The sequence below is a fragment of the Mobula birostris genome, chromosome 28 (assembly GCF_030028105.1).
Source record: "Mobula birostris isolate sMobBir1 chromosome 28, sMobBir1.hap1, whole genome shotgun sequence".
Lineage (NCBI taxonomy): Eukaryota > Metazoa > Chordata > Chondrichthyes > Myliobatiformes > Myliobatidae > Mobula > Mobula birostris.
In genome coordinates, this window is record NC_092397.1 from 27,744,533 (window position 1) to 27,764,063 (window position 19,531).

A 19,531-nucleotide genomic window follows, 5' to 3' on the forward strand; every position below is an offset into this window, starting at 1 on the left:
AAATATTCCTCTTTACCCAGCATATCTAACTTCCATCTTAACCTGGCTTCTCCTATGGCCCCCAGTTTTCAATACTGCACTGTCCCCAATATATCTACCTCTTGTTCTCAACTGGCTCCACTTATCACCTCCCAGTTTTCAATCTCCCCTTTCCCCAACATATCTACCCTCCTTCCTCACCTGTCACCTCCCAGTTTTCAATACTCCCCTTTTCCCATATCTACCCTCCTTCCTCACCTGTCACCTCCCAGTTTTCAATCTCCTTTCCCCAAGTTATCTACCCTCCTTCCTCATCTGGCTTCACCTATCACTTTGTAGCGTGAATCCCTTCTCTTCCCCGACTCTCTTATTCTGGCTTCTTCCACCTTCCTTTCCAGTACTGATGAAGGAACATGGTTTTTTATTCCTCTCCATAGATGCTGACTGACCTGCTGAGATGCCCCAGTGTTTTGTGTGCGTTACTCTGATTCTTGTGCCAAAAGATACCCATCATTGATCGCCGCCCACCTGGTTTTTGATTCCTTCCCCCCCCACTCCTTTCATTGCCATAGACTGCTGTCCTGGGCATTCCCCACAGTTCTGTTGTACATATAACATAGAAACAAAAGTCCCGATGATAACAGTCAGTCACTCACTTGGTCTCACCAGATCCGCGGCTTTTCTTCTGCCTGATCATGTTCGCCCACTTTGTCTGAAACTGAAAAATACCTTATTTTCTCTCTTTCCTAGTGGTGACGAATGGGGCTCCGCCTGAAACATTATCTGTTTCCCTTTCTACAAATGTGACCGACCCGTGAACTTCGCAGAGGAGCAGCAAGTCGCCGCTTTATTTAACTTGCACGTTGATGTGAACAAGAAGCGAAACGTCCCTGCTCCTGGATTCACAAAACGACCCGGAGAGTCGCGGTGAGATCCGTAAGGCAGTACCAGCGACCGGCCACTGGAGGGAACCGAGGGTCCGGGTCCTGTGTAGCAGCGCAGAACACTTCAGAGTTCAAAGTAAATTCAGTATCAAAGCACAAATATGCTACTATTAGATGCATATTCTCGAGAGGATTCACAGTAAGTGAAAGAAACAAAATATAATCAATGAAAGAGTGCACACAAGACGGACAATCAATGCAGAAAACATAACAGACTGAAAGTACAAAAACGCAAAATAATAATCAAATAAAGTTAACTAATGGAGCAGCAACCCTCCATGGAAAACATCCCCATAATCTGAGCAGACAGGGTGTGAAGAAGGAGACGTGGAACGCTTGGGTCAGAGTTGGAGACATCTTCCCAGAAACAGAGGGGTTCGTTGTGGCATTACAGGGCCAGGTGTTTAACACAAAAATGTTACAAATCCATAATAAAAGCCCAACAAATTAAAGTCGATAATTGCAGAAAATGACAAGAGACACCAGAAACAATCCAACACATTACAGGATGGAGCAGCAGTTTAACTCAATCTGATTGCTTACACAGGGACAGTCAATTGACAAACATCACTGCTTTAAAATGCAAACTCATAAACCTTACTATAAGTACAACCCTGTTCTAGATTAGGGTCAGAGTCGTACAATTATTTTATGACTGATCCATTACAGGACAATCTATAATAACCGTCTGCATATATAATATTACTGGATTAAAAGGCAATTACAACGTACATAATCGATATAGCCATTGCAAGCACACATAACCTACAACAATTAACAAGTGAAAAGCACCAGAACTATACTGAATTGAAAGAAGAAACTGAAAGACGATCGAGCATGAACAGGGTATATATTGTCCCAATGGTAATATCAACAACTATCATCTCAAAGTCACTACACAATAGCATTAAACAGTTAGGCCAGCAAAGCAATATTTCTGTAAATCTGCTGAAAACCACTATACTATGCACCAGTAGAATGGCCCGAAGTCCGGAGTTATTGAAGAATGAGTGTGCTTCAGCACCCCCGTACTTCAGGCTAGCGTGAGCTGAGAAAGTAATAACAACAACAACAAAGCAAAAATGTCTCTAGCATGAAATGTCCGGTTTGAAAGTGAGTTGTGGAAACAGTCAGTGTTGGTGTGAGTGAAGTTCAGTGAATTGATCCTTCTGGTTCAAGTGGCGATAACAAATTTAAACATGAAATACATTGGTGCCCTGTAAGAGTTTCTGTTGGTTTGATCGTCCATGTACAATATATTAAGTTTATGTCAACATGAATGTAAGCAAGACAGGTCGTGGTAGTGTTCTGTTTTCTATGTGGGTTTTTAATGACTGTATTAGGAACACACGGAGCGTACAGCGAAGGCCACTGGATCAACAGCGTCCCTGAATAGGCTGGAACCACCAGCATTTCGGATACAGTGCCGAACGCGCTGACCGATTGCGTCGTAGAGCCCAGCTGAATAAAAGCGGAACTTCAGGTGCACTTCTGGTTTTGGAGGCGGCGAACACAGATCGGTGTTTCGACTGGCTTTTTACAATCTGCATCCGTGAGAGGAATCAAGGCGTCAAAACCGATATAAACACGTAGTCGGCAGGATTCGAACCTGCGCGGGGAAACCCCAATGGATTTCTAGTCCATCGCCTTAACCACTCGGCCACGACTACAAGTTCTTCACAGCTGGATTCAAATCCCGGAGTCAGATAAACAGGGTTGATCCTGAACTAAAAGCGGGGATTGCTGGAAATATTCAGCAGATCTGTTAGCGTCTGAGAAAAGAGAAACCGAATTCACTTTCAGCTCCATGACCTTTCACCAGGAAATCAGTCACTGAATTGGATGGAGTCTCAGTCAGAGCAGAGCAGGATCGGGAGATGTAGAATCCTTCTGCGGGGATTAAGAAACTCCTCGGCTAAGACGACCCTGATGGGAGTATTTTATAGGCTTTCGGATTGTAGCCACGGATCTGGTCTACAATTTACAGTGGGAGACAGAAAAAAACATGTAAGAAAGGTCAGATTACGTCAGAGGGAGTATTTCAAAAAGCATATAGATGGAAAATCAAGTTGACGAATGCATGGAATGCCTCCGAGATATCTGTTTGGTTGAGCCTACTGGGGAATAAACAATTCAGCACTGGGTGTTGTGTATTTTTTGGACTACGTTGTTTTTCAGTTGCCTCTAACTTGGCTGCAGTCTGGACAGCTGTTGTGAACAAGCCAAGGTAGATAATCCATCAATGGATTAAACACACAGTAGTAATTAAAGCACGCTGCTGTTCAGAAGCGATTGGTGTTGGAATTCTGCTAATGAGTGGCCTCAGAATGGTCGAAGGCTCCACTGAAGGTTGCATGTAGGACGAAGTGTGTAAAGGAAATGAGGCTAATGTATGTTGGTATTTGCTTGGTGTGGTGAATAATACTCATCGCATTGATACTTCAAGCATATCTGACAAGAAGGGAACTAAGTTGCAAAGTTTTTTTTTGGTTTTTAATGTTTTAAAAATGTTATTAAACTATGGGCTCTGTTATCCAAGACTATTAAATATTATGTGGGTTTAGCTAATGACGTTTTGCAGAATCCATCCCTTTTGGAATAAAGTTTGGAACTGAGGTTTAAATGGATATGTTTTACTTCCCATGTTATTATTGCTTTGCTCTTTGTTCTGATGGTTACACAAGGTATTTCCCCCGGTGTTGTTTTTTTTTAGGCCAATTTTAATAAGTTCAGTGTTTGAAAAGCACATGCCATTCTAAATTTTTTTTGTTGATCGTTTAATTTCTTATAGCTATGTTCTATTTTAAAATTATTAATTCCTGTTAAATTCCTTGATATATGGTATGAAATTAGTTACGTTATCATGTTTCTTCACGCTTTTGTTATGACATTATTTTTAAATCCTTATCGGTATTTTTTGATATAGTCATGAATTCTGCTGTTCCTTTTGTGCTATATTCACTGAGACAAAGAGTAATGTGATCCCCAGAATTTTCCGTGGATGGAAAAGGAGGAGATGTTGGCCACGGAAGATTTCAAATATGTAACATAACATAGAACTCGAACGGCTCAAGGACAGTAGAAGCAGACAGAACAAGTATCTTTGTACCAGACACGTACTTGGAAGTGAATATGTAATTTTGTGGAACCGTTTTACATCTTCCATTTTATGAGCTGAAAATTTTGGTATTTTAAAGTAAACACAACGTTGCTTCAGGTAAATTGCGGGTTAAGAAATCTTTTCCAAATTAGAAGTTATTGTGAAGTGTATTTGATATAATATAACATGCAAATGTGTGAATGTTGGGGTCAATCCCTGCCTGGAGTGATTGAAACTGTCACAATGGCGGGGGGAGGGGGCGGTTGGCGTAGATGGTGGACCCAACAGGAAGACACAGACACTGAAGTACAAGGAACAGGACTTGACTAGGGCAGAGACGTGACAGGATGCAAACGAGCACGAACGAGAACACAGACTTGGGTTAGGACATGGACAAGACAGGGAACCCGGACAAGGAACTAAGCACTAGGAGCCTAGCCTTGGGCTCCGAGCCAGAGACTGGACAAAGAGCCAGAACCTGAGTCTGGACTAGGGCTCGGGCCCTAGAACCAGGCAAGGACAGGACAAAACTACAGGACAAGACGTGGCTGGGGTCTAGAGTCTAGGGGCTTGAGGCTGGGGTCTTGGACTTGGCTCTTGAGGCCTTCAGGCTGGGGTCTTGGCTCTTGGTTCTTGAGGCCTGCAGAGGCTGATAACTCGAAGGCTGAAACTCGGAGACAGACTGCGAACTGTACATAAACATAGAGCCGGGATTTATACTTCGAAAAGCCGGGACTCATCTTTAACACGACACAAACATGAGACAGGACAGTACATAGACAGAGAGCCGGGACTTATCCTCAGACAAGCCAGAACTCAACTTCATCTGCACACCAAGGTGGGACGCGTCCATCTGTCGGGTAACGGCAGAACGGTCAGACTTACCCAACAGAGGCAAAGACAAGACAAGACAAGACAAGACAGGACAGGACCCCATGCAGGGCAACGGCAGAACTGCCTGACTTACCCCACGGAGGCGTGGACAAGACAAGACAGATCTCCCCGCAGGCAACGGAAGAAACGGCTTGACTTACCCCCACGGAGGCAAGGACAAGAAGAGATAAACACCAAAGAACTACAGAAAGTGCCACCTCTGCATCGGGGTTGCTCCGAGTCGCAGTTCGGCCAGCAACCTCAGCTGGCTACAGAAACAACCGGATCCGTACATAGCTCGGAGTGGCTGGCAGCCACTCAGCTGGCCCTGGAAACAGCCGAATCCATACCGCAAAGACAGCTCCGACTACTGACAGCAAGCCTCCATGAAGAGATGGTTCTCCAACGCGACCTTAAGATGGGAAGTGGCCGCTCGAGCCTTCCACAGGCAGGTTGCTCTCAGGGTATCATGACAAGACAAACCAGCAGCCCGCACTCAACCCCAAGGCTACTTATATTCCAAGCCACAAGATGGGAAACAGGTGCCTATGATTAACTCAATCAAAACAAGGGACATTTGGAAGACCGGGAGTCCTGAGTCCACGGACTGGACTGTGAACCGGAATGCAGACTTCACGGAGCGGACCATGACACAAACTGGTTCCTGAAGGGAACAAAGAGCCATAAATTACCGATTGACGCTTGCTGGGAAGAGGGCAATTAATGGTTACTGACCTGGAGCAGAGTCAACAAACAGGAGAATTCAAGCCAATCAGATGGCCTACAGTCAATGACACTGGAATGGGATAACTGAACTGGAAAATATGAATATAAAAGTGGAAACTTCGAATGTGCTAGCAGCAATAACTCTTTCTAGAAACCCACCATCGCAAGGAAGAACTCCCAAGTCGGTGACTGAGAGAAGAAAGGGTGGATCACTTGGCCAACTGAGATGCCCTAGTTTGGTGATATAGATGAGAAAAATAGTCTGAGTGAGTATTGGTATAGCGCGAACAGCAGAATTCCTGTTCTAAGTTGTTGGCCCGTTGTCGACACAGTTACGTTGGTGTTTATGCAGAGACAATGAAGTGCGAGTTTTGATTACTGTATTTACAGAGTGAATTTCCTAACCTAGTTTGATGGGACTATCGATGGACAGGAACAAAAATACTCTTCAAAAATTCCATTTCTTATCTTGCCTATAAAATGATCTGGTTAATTTTGGAGAAGTTGAAATGTCTGATTGCTGTAATCCTATCTACAAAATGACATTTCTGTGTGATTTGCCAGCAGATCTGCTCCTCAGAATTTTACCAGCTATGGAGAGAATTACAGTATAATCCCAGCAATGTGGTTGTTGGTGGTTATTTTATTTATTCCTAAACTCAACTCATACTTACATATTCATCGGCTTTTCTAAAGAACATGGACAATCAGAATTTTCTTTCCCATTTGCTGATGCGTGAGGCCGGCGCCATTTGCAGGAATAAAACCTGCTGCAGAGTGAGGATTGATCCGACAGAGAGCGGCTCGGGATCTGGTGGAATCACATGGCGCATGGGAGCCGCTTCACTCCTCGAAACTCCCGCAACATGGAGCGACAGTGGTATAGGGATGAGCACAGCTGCCTTTCAATCAGCTCACCCGGGTTCGATTCCCGGCGATCGCCATGAGTTTATACCTGTTTTTCAGCACTTGTCACATAAACGCCTCGGTCTGGAATCACTCAGCCACATCACTTCCTTCTCTATGAAATGACATTTCTGCCCGTCGTTCTTCTGCCATTTTAGACCAGTTTTTCTCTTCCCTATTTGTCTTACCGTCATCGTAAATTGGTGTCGCCCTATCAGAGATGTCCCCCGTTTCACTTCCCACCCATCGTCTCACCTTCTTTGACACAGAAAACTATCTTCTTCTCTCATCATTTCTAATTAAGTGTCAAGATCAGAAAGCGTAATCCTGTTTCATCACTCACAAATGTTTCTTGAGGTGATGAGTGTTTCCAGTATTTTCTGTTCAATCTATTCAATACCAGACACAGCTTCATGCAGCGGAGAACAAGATGTGTTAGACAAACGCTGAGCACAACAGCAATTGTCGTTTTACCCGCGACGTTCTCAACAAATCTCAGAAAGTGATGAAGTGAGTGGACGGAAATTTCAGTTAGAAGTACAAGTTTTTCTTTTTTAAGTTAAACGTGTGTTGTGTACACAGGTGACGTGACGGCGATTTGCGGTAAAAAAAAATTCTGTTGAAGAATAGCAGACGATGGTTTCGATGTGTCGGCCTCTGCATAACAGGCCCAGCACATTCCCGCTGCGCTAAAAATTCTGTTGAAGAATAGCAGACGATGGTTTCGATGTGTCGGCCTCTGCATAACAGGCCCAGCACATTCCCGCTAATTTTGACGCTTTACCCCGATTATCTATTGTTTTGTTTGTTGGATTATATTCCCTGTCTAATTTCCCTCGTGTCTCTCTCACGCTTTTACCTTCCTCCCCGTCCTCCTTTCCCTTTTCATCACTTCCTGCCCCGTCCGGTTATTATCCGGTCTCTGTGCTCCGACCCAGCCGGATATCTCGACCCGACATTTCAGCAACGGATCTGATTTTCATTATCATTCTGACCCTATTCCTACGGCCCTGCAGTCAGACACGCTGGTTATCTCCCTCTGTGTCTCCTTGCCTTCCTTCTCTCTGTCAGCGGGCTGTTATTTAGGCTATAAACACAGGTGCTGGAAATCCCGAGCACAGAATGCCGGAGCAAATCACCAGGTCAGACAGCATCTCTGGGGAGGAGTAAACAGTCGGTGTTTCCTGTGGAGATGCCGCCTGGCCCGCTGAATTTCTCCTCCATTTGTGTATGCTATTTCGGTCAGTCTCCGACATAACGAGCAGCGACCGCAGTCTGAGGTGCAGCGGAGAATACACCCACACTCCAGGAATTATTTTGTCCAAACCCGAGTCTCGTTCACCTCCCAATCCGTCCATATGATCGAATGAAGGTCAGAATTCCGTCAGTTTTCAATAGTCCGCAAATCACTGGGTCTGAATGTGAAAGTGAGCTGCTGTCAGCAGTCCTCCCTCTCCTCTGTAGAGTCCTGCCGTCGGATGTCCTGCGATTCTCGTACCAGACGGTTTACCAACTGGTTAGAGCTCGCTCAATGATGCTCCTGTGAAATAAAAACAGATTGAAGAGGGGTTGGGGAGGTCTCACTGAAGCCAGGAAGTGGACACACCGGTGCGCTTTCTTGCTGTTCTTTGTGGCGTTCAGAGCGCAGGTTTGGTGGTCCACTCTCTCTCTCTTGAGGAGCCGTTTATTTGCGGTAATGAGCGGTCCCCTGGCCTAATGAATCATCTCTTTAGTTTTGTCCACGTTGAGACTCAACGCATCATTGTGCTGACTGCAAACCTGACGATTGGGTTTGCGTTTTGCAATGTTCAAAATTCAATGCTCACCAGCGTGGAGATGCCGGGGATCGAACCCGGGACCTCATACATGCAAAGCATGCGCTCTTCCACTGAGCTACATCCCCACTTAAAATGCAGAAGTGTTCAGGTCCAAACATTCCTGCATATCACAATTGAGCAGTGCGACACAGATAGTGTCTGATGGCCACAGTCATTCGGCGCCGAGTCTGCTGCACCATCCAGTGCGATCATACTTAATCCTTGTGCAGTTCTCTTCTTAAACACCATGATAATTTTTGTGGAATGAAACCAATTAGACTCCAGCAGAATGATCACGAAAAAGGAAACACGTACCACATTCTGAAGGATAATTTCAATCTCGCTGTTCTGTCTATTGAATGGTTTCCTTGTGAAAAAAGATGGACGCTTGACCTCACAATCTACCTGTTATGACACTTCACCTTATTGTTTACCCGCACTGTGCTTTCTCTGTCGCTGTTGCACTTTATTCTGCATTTTATTATTTATTTTCCTTGTTCTCTCTCAAGGAACTGTGTAATGATATGATGTCTATGAATAGTATGAAAGAGAAGCTTTTGTCGCATATTGTATCTAGGTACGGCAGCAGAAAGGGAGCACGGACACTAAACACGGGGACACAAAGAGACAATTCCAAACTCAACGATAGATAGTTTCTTCCCTTGGCGCAGCAATGCTCCACTCTCACTCCAGCGGTTGAACTTGATGGGGATACTGACGAGGATGCAGGCGAAGGTTTCAGGCAGGAAGGGAACGGAACAGTCCAGCAAACAATCCCTGGTTTGCAGAGGTATTTATGTGCCAGACCGAATTGAGAATCGCCCCTGCTATTTCTGCACTAACCTTCAACAAGGACAAAGGGATACCTTACGAGGCCATGAAGTATTTACACCCCAATTTGCCCCCTCTTTTGCAATCAGAGTATTGCCCATAACCTCACTAATGTTTTACCTTAGTTATGTAGATCGTGCGTCCGTTTCCTGAGAAAATTAAAGTAAAACAATATTCTTTTAAGTTCTCCCTAATCTCCTTTGGTTCCATTTACAGATGACCACGCTTGACCATCGTGAAGGCCAATGTTGTTTCCTCGCTATCCTTTTGCTCTTAATATATCTGTAGAATCCCTTGGGATTCTCCTTCCAGTTGTCTGCCAAAGCAAACTTATACTTTCCTTTCCTCTCCTAATTTGCCCTTTAAGTGTTGTTTGCATTCTTTGCATGATTAAAGCATCATGCGTCCCTCGTCCCTGGTCTATCAAGGTGAACACTCGTGTCCCAGTCTATCGAAGAGGGCGAAATCCTCAAAACTGTCAAAATATGTAAGCACATCATTCTCATTCCACCGCTGGCTATTGATGTCACTTTCTGCAGAAAGAAGGAGCAGGTCGTTGTTCTCCATGGCCAGAGACACCGTATCTGTATCTGTATCACACAACCGAGTTAATCATGGGGCGATACATTCCCCAGTCTTTTGAACAATTTTGTCCCGCGTATCCACCTGTTCCTCGCCTCGACGCCCCAGTCACTTTGTGTCGTCCCGTCGCCTCCCATAACTGAACAGGCTGACGCGCTTGGGAAGCGGATTCATCTGTGCCGGATGGACTTCATTGCAGAGATATGAAAGAGGTAGCTGAACAGATGGCGCATCTTTTCAAGAATCACTAGATTCAGAAATGTTTCTGGAAAGTGGAAAATTGAAACTCTCTCTCCACCTTTCGAAGAATGGAAGGGGGCAACAACCATATGGCCTGATTTCAGTGTTTAACATGATGTTGGAGTCCATTAATAAGCATTATTTTACAAATAAATTATTTTCTTGTTAACTGATTTTTCAATAAGGAGACAATTCAGACATTAGGTACAAATGGAGTTAGGTGCCCTTGTGCAGGATTCCCCAAATGCTGACTTGCAGCTTGAGTTGGGAGTCAAGAGGTAAATACAATGTTCGCATTCAGTTTGAGAGGACACAGGTACAGTGTAATCTCATTTTAGAAAGGCAGAGACGAGTCACGATCAAGTGATGCGTGGATTTATTCAAGAGGTAACAAGTAGGCATGGTGCAGGGTTTATCAGTAAATTTGAGTACGTTTCACAAAACAGGCAGGTCAAAAACATTTGTACACATTACTCTCTGTACAGTGTGAGAGTGTGGGTTTCATTTCGTACCTGTCAATCTCTGGTGTAGGTGAGACTGGGGGTTCATTCTGTACCTGTCAGTCTCTGGTGCAAATGAGACTGAGGGTTCATTCTGTACTTGTCAGTCTCTGGTACAGTGTGAGAGTGTGGGGTTCAGTCTGTACCTGTCATTCTCTGGTACATTGTGAGAGTGTGGGATTCATTCTGTACCAGTCAGTCTCTGGTACATTGTGAGAATGTGGAGTTCATTTTGTACCCGTCAGTCTCTGGTACAGTGTGAGACTGTGGGCTTCATTCTGTACCTCTCGCTGTCTGGTACAGTGTTAGAGTGTGGGGTTCATTGTGTACCTGTCAGTCTCTGGTACAGTGTGAGTGTGTGGGGTTCATTCTGTACCTGTCAGTCTCTGGTACAGTGTGAGTGTGTGGGGTTCATTCTGTATCCATCAGTCTCTGGCACAAATTGAGAGCGTGGGGGTTCAATCTGTAACTGTCAATTTCTGGTATAGTGCAGAGGTTTAGTGCACAGTTTACCTCGAAGTAATGTTAATTCAGTTTCATTACTACAGTTGATAAATTTGTTTAAATCTTCTTTGAACAATTGGACACAATGATCCGCATGAATACAGTATCTCAGAATCAATGCTATCAGTCAATAACAGCATCAGACACAGGAGCAGTGTTATGCGACTGGGCCCATGGAGTCTGCTCCTCCATTCGATCGTGGCTGATTTATTATCCCTCCCAACCCTATTCTCCTGCCGTCTTCCCATAATGTGTGACACTCTTAATATTTAAGAACTTACCTACGTCCGCTTTAAATAGACCGAGTAACTTTACCACCAGAGCCGTCCGTTTTTAATATACAAATCACTTGGCTTCCTCAGCAATGAATGCCACAGATTCCTGTCTTCTATTTCCGTAGATAATGCATTCCGTTCGGTGCAGTCCTCTGCCACAATCCTGTCCCAGAGAATAAAGCTGTGGGTCTGCGCCAATCTTTTCACCTCCTGCCCAACAGCGTGAAACAGCATCCGCATCTCACCAAATGCATTCATCTCCCTAAGGTTCAAAGTTGAAAGATTAAACGAAATTTATTACCGAAGTATATACTCGTAACCACATGAGCATCCACTGTAAATACAATGAAACACAATAGAATCAATGAAAGACCGCACTCAAGAAAGACAGCAAACGAGCAATGTGCAAAAGACTATAAACTACGCAAATACAATAAAGAACAAACGAAATATTAATAATAAATAAATAATCAATAAATGCCGAGAACATGAACAGACTTGAAAGTGAGTCTATGGGTTGTGGGTACAGTTCAGTGTTGGGTAAATGAAGCTATCCATTCCTCTTCAGGAGTCTGATGGTTGCGGGGTGATGGACCTGTTGATGTGTTACCTCCTTCCTGATGGAGCTGTGTGAAGAGAGTATGACCTGCATGGCCGCGGCCCTCTATTCCGTGTAGATGCGCTCAGCGGTGGGGAGGGGCATAACTGTGCTGGACTGGACTCTATCCATTACGCTTTCTGGGCTTTTCCGTACAAGGACACTGGTGGTTCCATGCCAGGTCCTCTTGCCACCAGTCAATATACTCTCCACCACACATCTATTGAAGTCTGTCAAACTTTTAGATGACATGTGGAGCGCTGCCGTGCCTTCTTTGTAACAGGAGGCATGTGCCGGGCCCAGGAGAGAGAAATGAAATGATAACACTGAGGAAGTTATATTTCCTCCTTCATCCTTCCCTCGCTGCTGCTCTCTCGTCCCTCTCCATCCGCACTGCGCTCTCACTTGGCTTTTGGCATAGATTCCCTTCTCACTTCTTTCATTTAATTTCGTGAGCTGAGTTTGTCAACTCACTCCTATAATGCTACTTCCGTGATAGCTCAACTACCTAAAATGTTTCCACTGCTTCTTACGGTGTTGTCTTCCACAGCACCGTCTCTTCAAAGGCATAACACGCTGCCAGGAGGTTATGACCATCGCATATTTATTGATGTCCGCATGCAACGAATATTTAGACAGGTCCTCTGAGGTATTTCCAGACCTGTTTTTTTTATATCCCCTCTGTGTTGTCACATTTACACTTTCAGTTTTCCAGCGTAAATGCGCGTGTGTGTGTGTGTGTGTGTGTGTGTGTGTGTGCGTGTGCGTGTGTGTGTGTGTGTGTGTGTGTGTGTGTGTGTGTGTGTGTATGTTTGTCTGTGTGTGTGTTGTTTGTGTGGATGTGAGATTCACCAGCAGTTATAATTTCAATTTAATATTTGGGAACTCATTCCCAGACCAGAGAAACAACTCATATCAAGAGTCTGCCTCTGGGAGGGAAAGGGTCAGTTTCGTAAATCAAAAAAGGTACTTTAATTACATTTTCTGTGGCTGGTTTTGGTATGTGTTAATAGCTTTTATTGAATTAATCAATCCGAATTTTATTTCTACAACATAAGAACATTTCTCAGAATATCTACTTAAAAAGCTGAGAAGATGGCTGCACGACGCAGCACGCAGTGGCCACTCCGGAATGAATATCTGTAATCTGTCAAGTAGGGTGCCGTGCACAATCCTGATTTGATGGAGGCGGACGTGAGAAACACAGAGGAACATCTGGTGAAACTTCTGAAATGCCAATTTCGCTGTCGCTCTACTGTGCGATCCAGAACCTCCAGAGGGGAGGGCCCCGAATACTCAGCGTTGCCTGTTGCTTGGCGGCGCGGGCCAGGGTCGAAGCTCTCGGCAGAGATGGTGCCCGGTGCTCGGTGTCGGAGGCTCGAAGTTTTTGGACGGACTCCGAATCAGCTGTGATCGAATGCTTCCATGGTGCTGCATCGGCAAGTTTGCAGCGCTGGAGGTTCATGGCAGGTAGAGTTTTTCATCCTTCTACCGTCTGCGTGAGATGATGGGGCTATCGGGACTTTGAGACTTTTTTTTACCGTGCCCATGGCCTGCTCTGTATCAAATGACGGTATTGCTTTGCACTGTTGGAACTATACATGTCTGTTATAATTATGTGTTTTTTTTGTCAGTTTTAGTCTTGTTCTGTCTTGTATTTCTGTGATATCATACTGGAGGAACATTGTATCATTTCTTAATGCAGGCATTACTAAATGACAATAAACAAGGACGGAGTATCCTCATAATCTAATCTAATCAAAGATTTGGGGAGATGTTATGAGGAAGCAGATTCACCGGTTTGCCAAGTGAGATAGAAGACACGGATCAACACACACAAAATGCTGGAGGAACAGGCAGCATCTATGGAAAAGAGAACAGTCGACGTTTCAGGCCGATATCCTTCAGCAGGACTGGAGCAATAAAAAGATAAGTGGTAGAATTAAAATGTAGGGAAAGGAAAGGATGAAGCCAAGTGAGTGGTGAAACCGGGAGGGGCTGGGCAGAGCAAACAGTTGGGAAGTTGTTTTGCGAAAGAGGTACAGGACTGGAAAAGAGGGAGTCTGATAGGAAAGGACAGAAGGCCATGGAAGAAAGCAAATGGAGGAGGAGCACCAGAGGGAGGCGATGGACAGGCAAGGAATTCAAACCCCATCTCCAGGTTCGTGACTCTGAATTGAAATATCGGTGGGAAACCCCAGATGTTGAAATTCCGAGCAACACACACAAAATGCTGGAGTAACTCAGCAGGCCAGGGGATAAGCAACTGCCTGCCTGTCTTCACACCGTCCCACGTGGAGAGTTAAAACCCGACCCTTACTGTTTCAGTTACAAAGCTGTGGTGGTGAAATGGAAAACCCGCCCCGCGTGGCAGGGAGGTGCGAAGCATCAGCGATACTCCACATCTCCCCATCTGTCACTCACTGGTCCGGCCGTGATGGTCTGAACATGACACCAACAGGTAATCCCGGTGGAGGAGTTGCTGCGTTTGAGGTGAGTGCTTGCAGTACATCAACGTCGCGAGTTCCGCTCACAAGGTGAACTGCGGGTTCAACACTGAAGCAACTCCGACATTCATTCAATCATCAGGACAGGATTAGGAAGTTAATGGCACCTCGGCTGAAAACGTCCTATTTATTAAAAATGAGCCTACCAGTGGGATGAATTATCCGTCTAGACAATTAAGTAAAGTAAAACACATTTCGCGGGTGAAATATCGGGAACGAGGTGCAAGACGGGACAGAACACAAAAGGCACGGAGATAATAACCGGGTGGGCCAGAAAGTGGGGAAGCAAGAAAGAAAGGTGGAGAAAAAGAGAAAGAGGAAAAACAGGGAATGAACAAAAGAAATGAAGTACGTTTGAGTTTGTATACGAGAAAGAGACGGAATGGACCCAGACATATACTGGCACAGACCCAGACCATGACATGTACAGACACAGGCATATACAGACAGAGAATCAGACCCAGACATTTACAGACACAGGCATAAACACATACATACATTCACACAAAACATCGCGCAACATTCACAGTTCTACAATTCTTAATAATCCCTGTAGCAGAGTGGCGCAGCGGAAGCGTGCTGGGCCCATAACCCAGAGGTCGATGGATCGAAACCATCCTCTGCTATATTCTCTGTTGGCGGCAGCAGATATTCATCCTCATGTTTTGAAACACCAATGTGTCACATCATACATCCAGAGAGGAAACCGCATTTCAATTGAAATTCTTCATTTATTCCTACTTGTTTAATTCTTGTCTCTGTGGCGCAATCGGTGAGTTAACCGAAAGGTTGGTGGTTCGAGCCCACCCAGGGACGCTAGTATTCCGGTATTTTTTTCTCTCTCCTTTGTAACCGAGAAAATGTTCAGCAGCATCTATGGAATAAAGTACACAGTCGGTGTTTCAGGCCGAAACCCTTCTTCAAGATCATGAAGCAGCCTAGCCTACTGAGTTCCTCCAGCCTTTTGTGTGTGTTGCTTGGATTTCCAGCATCTGCTGCACATTTTCTCGTTTGTGATTCGACTAGTGCACGACGAAGTCTCTTCCATGGAATTGGATTGGATTGAATTGACTTTAGTAATTACGTCCTTCACATACATGAGGAGTAAAAATATTTACGTTACGTCTCCGTTTAAATGTGCAATGTGCAATTTATAGTAAATATGTAATAGATATTACTATATTTATTACAGTCAATATGACAAAAATACGATTCTATCAGCTTGAATTAATCAGTCTGATGGCCTGGTGGAAGAAGCTGTCCCGGAGCCTGTTGGTCCTGGCTTTTATGCTGCGGGACTGTTTCCCGGATGGTAGCAGCAGAAACAGTTTGAGATTCGGGTCACTCAGATCCTCAACAATCCTTCGGACCATTTTTACAAACTTGTCTCTGTAAATGTCCTGAATAGTGGGAGGTTCACATCTACAGATGCGCTGGGCTGTCGGCACCACTCTCTGCAGAGTCCTGTGATTGAGGGAAGTACAGTTCCCATACCAGGCAGTGATGCAGCCAGTCACGGTGCTCTCAATTCTGTGCCTGTAGAAAGTCCTTAGGATTTGGGGACCCATACCAAATTTCTTCAACCGTCTGGGGTGAAAGAGGCGCTGCTGTGCCTTTTTCACCACGCAGCCGGTATTCACAGACTCGTGAGATCCTCGCTGATGTGTATGCCGAGAACCTTTCACCCTCTCAAACCCAGATCCATTGATGTCAATAGGGCTGCGTACTCTGAAGGAGTTTGAATCTTCCCTTCGACGGGAATTAGTGAAACCCTCTCTCACTGCTCCCCCTTTGTGATCTCAGCTCTTGTTTTTCTGCTGTGTTTCATTACCAGCTGGGAAACTCTGCGCTGTCCGGAGGCCGGCGCTCCCTACTGCTGCCGCAACGGGCTCAGGGGGAATTGAATCTGTTCTACGAGTTTCAGTCATATACTGTACCGTAATACAGTTAAAAGCTTCTTATTCTGACTGTTCAGAGAGATCAAACGATTACACACTGTATTGGGAGAGAACAAGGTGAAGCAATAACAAAATGCAGAATAAAGTGTAACAGCGACAGAGAAAGCACGGCGCAGGTAAATAATAAGGTGAAGCTTCGTACCGAGGTGGATTGTGAGGTCAAACGTCCATCCTACCTTATGGGAAACCATTCAATAGACACAACAGTGGGACTGAAACTATCCCTGAGACTGTGACGCGTGCTTTCAAGCTTTTGTACTTTCTGCCGGATGAAAGAGGGAACGAGAGAATATCTGGGGCAGGTCATGTCTTTGGTTAGGAAAATATATGTTCGATTTGACCAGAAAGTGTGTGTTTCCTACAGCGGAGTCCGTGGAACTAACGGACTTCCCGGGTCTAATGCTGTTTTTCTCATTCAGTTTGGGGTCCTCGATCATCCTACATGAGGGACCACCACCATCGTACATGAGGAATTCATCAGATCCATTAGAGTGAATTTCACTCAGAACAAATTGCTGAGGAATTAGAGTTCTGCGTTCATAGCGCTCGGCGAGGGTTTTTTTTAGACTGAAAGTGTACAACCTGCAATGGCCGGGAATGGAAACCGTGTCAACTGCTTGGGAAGCAGCTATGCTCAACACTATACCACCATCTCCACGTGATGCAAACCAGATTCGGTTACTGAATGGTCTCTGGTGCTATAAGATTCTGTAACTCGATTCTCAGTGTCTGAGCTGTTTTCTGAAGGATCGTTCCTCACTCTGTTGCAGTTCCTTTTCCCACCAGTGGGTGTCGCGACGTTCCGACAGACCGGAGAAACACAGCACCTGGGATCCGACTGAAGGGAGAATCGGCCCGAGAGATTCGAAGGGCTACAAATGGTTTCCTGCTTCACGTACCAGTAAATGGAAAACAAATCCTGATTATAAATATCCGTTCAAACAACACGCAGTTAGACGTTAATGGGATCCCCTCCTTTGCCCAGTCCTTGAACACAGTAAGTGACTGAATCGCTGAAGAATTCTGAGACACGTCCAGTCACAAAGTGAGGAGCGGATGGGTAAAATGCACCAGCTCTACACTCAGCAAACAAACATCACAGTGACTCTATGAGTACTCCTACACACTGACATCCGTGTGATAGGTTCCATACTCTTGTTTATTCCTCGCTGGTTCAGTGGTTAGTATCCCCGCCTGTCACGCGGGAGACCAAGGTTCATTTCGCCAACGAGGAGACCGTTTTCCTGCTTCAAATGAAGACGGGATTATAATATGAGACAATCTAGTGTGCAAATAGCCCAAAACTGGAGTGTTTCCCGAGAACAAGGGACATTCATCATTTTGTTTTCACTTTTCCCTCACGACGTCTGTATCTCAAGGCCGTTTGACGTTACACTCAATGACCGAATCCGTCACTCCGAAACATTATACAGAGACTGCTGCCGTGAGATATGAACTCCCGCACTTTCCCAGCACTCGTACCGACTCTCTCAGTTTGTCTGGTTGACTGTGTGGAGAAGACAGGCAAAGGAACAGCTGAAACACTTTGGAGAGAACGATGTCATGGAATGTGTAACGCCGGGTTTAAAGCCACCCTGCCCCTCCCGCAACACTAGACCCTCTGAACGGACGCTCAGAAAATGAACTTAGGGGCGGGGAAGGTAGGATTGATTTTGTGACGTCATTACAACACGTGAGCATTCTGTTCGTAGCTCCGCCCCTAGACCTGATTGACAGCAAAGTACCTGAAAACGGTGCGAGTTGCTGATTGGCTCAGTGGCGTTGGTGGCGCTGGCTGTGAATGTGCGGGGATGATGGGAAATAAAGTAAGTTCGGGTTGGGGGTGGGGGGGCGAAGAGTGTCTGGAAAAGGATCCGGAAATAAAGAGTCCGGGTGAGTGCGGTAAGAGGTTGGAATGAAGTTGGATCTAGATCTGCAAAATGGAAAAAGGAAAACAATATTGCAATCATTTCAAGAGATTTGAGAGGATACTGAAAAAAGGAAAGAAGACTTCAAGGTACTGTTTAAATTTTACCCGAAACAGATTTATTTTACCAATCCCATTAAATTAACTGCAGCAATACACAAAATGCTGGAGGAATTCAACAGCATCTATAGAAAAGAGTTCAGTCGACATTTCAGACCGAGACCATTCATCAGTCCTCAGTTCCTCCGGCATTTCATTTGTGTAGCTTGGATTTCCAGCATCTGCACGTTTTCTCATTTGAAATTAACTAAATTTGATAACTATTTTAGGGAATATAGATTGTGCTCAAACCTTAAGGGGAGGTGATGTGCTAATCGTTAAGATAAGAAACTGTGAGAAGGCATTACATTTGAAGACTTTATTTGGTTAAAAAAGGATGGTATCTGCGTTGCCTAATGAAAATACAGGTATCGGGGTGTTAGGACAGGTGTTCTGGTGGAGATTTCGATAAAGAGATTAAGAATGTAAATAGAATACAAGTGCAAACACGAGGATATCTGCAGATACTGCAAATTCAAGCAACACACACACAAAAGTGCTGGTGAACGCAGCAGGTCAGGCAGCGTCTATAGAAACAGTTACAGTCGACGTTTCGGACCGAGACCCTTCGTCAGGACTCGCCCGAAACGTCGACTGTGCCCCTTCCTATAGATGCTGCCTGGCCTGCTGCGTTCACCAGCATTTTTTGTGTGTGTTGCAGAGATTACAAGTAGTTTGAAATGGAGAAAACATGGACAGTTTAACTGCATTGATATATTTTGATGAGGTGAAGCTTTCAAGTAAAGTTAGTCTGGGGTATGTTAGTTATAATGCACGAGCGCATATTCCACCTCCGCTTAGATGTCACAATGTTAGAGATTTGGGCATCTTGTGGCAGTATCTCCTGGAAAACTAAGGTGTAGTTAGTGTTGTGGAAAACTAAGTATGAAGATTGTGAAGGTGTTAAAGTTTGACTGGTGTAATTGTAGAGGAGAACATAGTGCAGTCTAGTCATAGTCATAGTCATAGTCATACTTTATTGATCCCGAGGGAAATTGGTTTTCATTACAGTTGCACCATAAATAATAAATAGTAATAGAACCATAAATAGTTTAATAGTACTATGTAAATTATGCCAGTAAGTTATGAAATAAGTCCAGGACCAGCCTATTGGCTCAGGGTGTCTGACCCTCCATGGGAGGAGTTGTAAAGTTTGATGGCCACA

General features: G+C 44.9%; 1 protein-coding gene and 2 non-coding genes across 3 annotated transcripts in view; 1 reads left to right on the forward strand and 2 right to left on the reverse strand.

The window, feature by feature from the left end:
• LOC140188910 (uncharacterized) overlaps nucleotides 1-19,531 on the forward strand; it is an 838,801-nt gene that overhangs the window by 241,022 nt on the left and 578,248 nt on the right. The gene's annotated exons all lie outside the window — the stretch shown is intronic.
• trnas-aga (transfer RNA serine (anticodon AGA)) lies at nucleotides 2,512-2,593 on the reverse strand. Its single transcript has one exon. It is a non-coding gene; the product is annotated as a tRNA-Ser (tRNA).
• On the reverse strand, nucleotides 8,360-8,431 carry trnaa-ugc (transfer RNA alanine (anticodon UGC)). The gene has a single exon. It is a non-coding gene; the product is annotated as a tRNA-Ala (tRNA).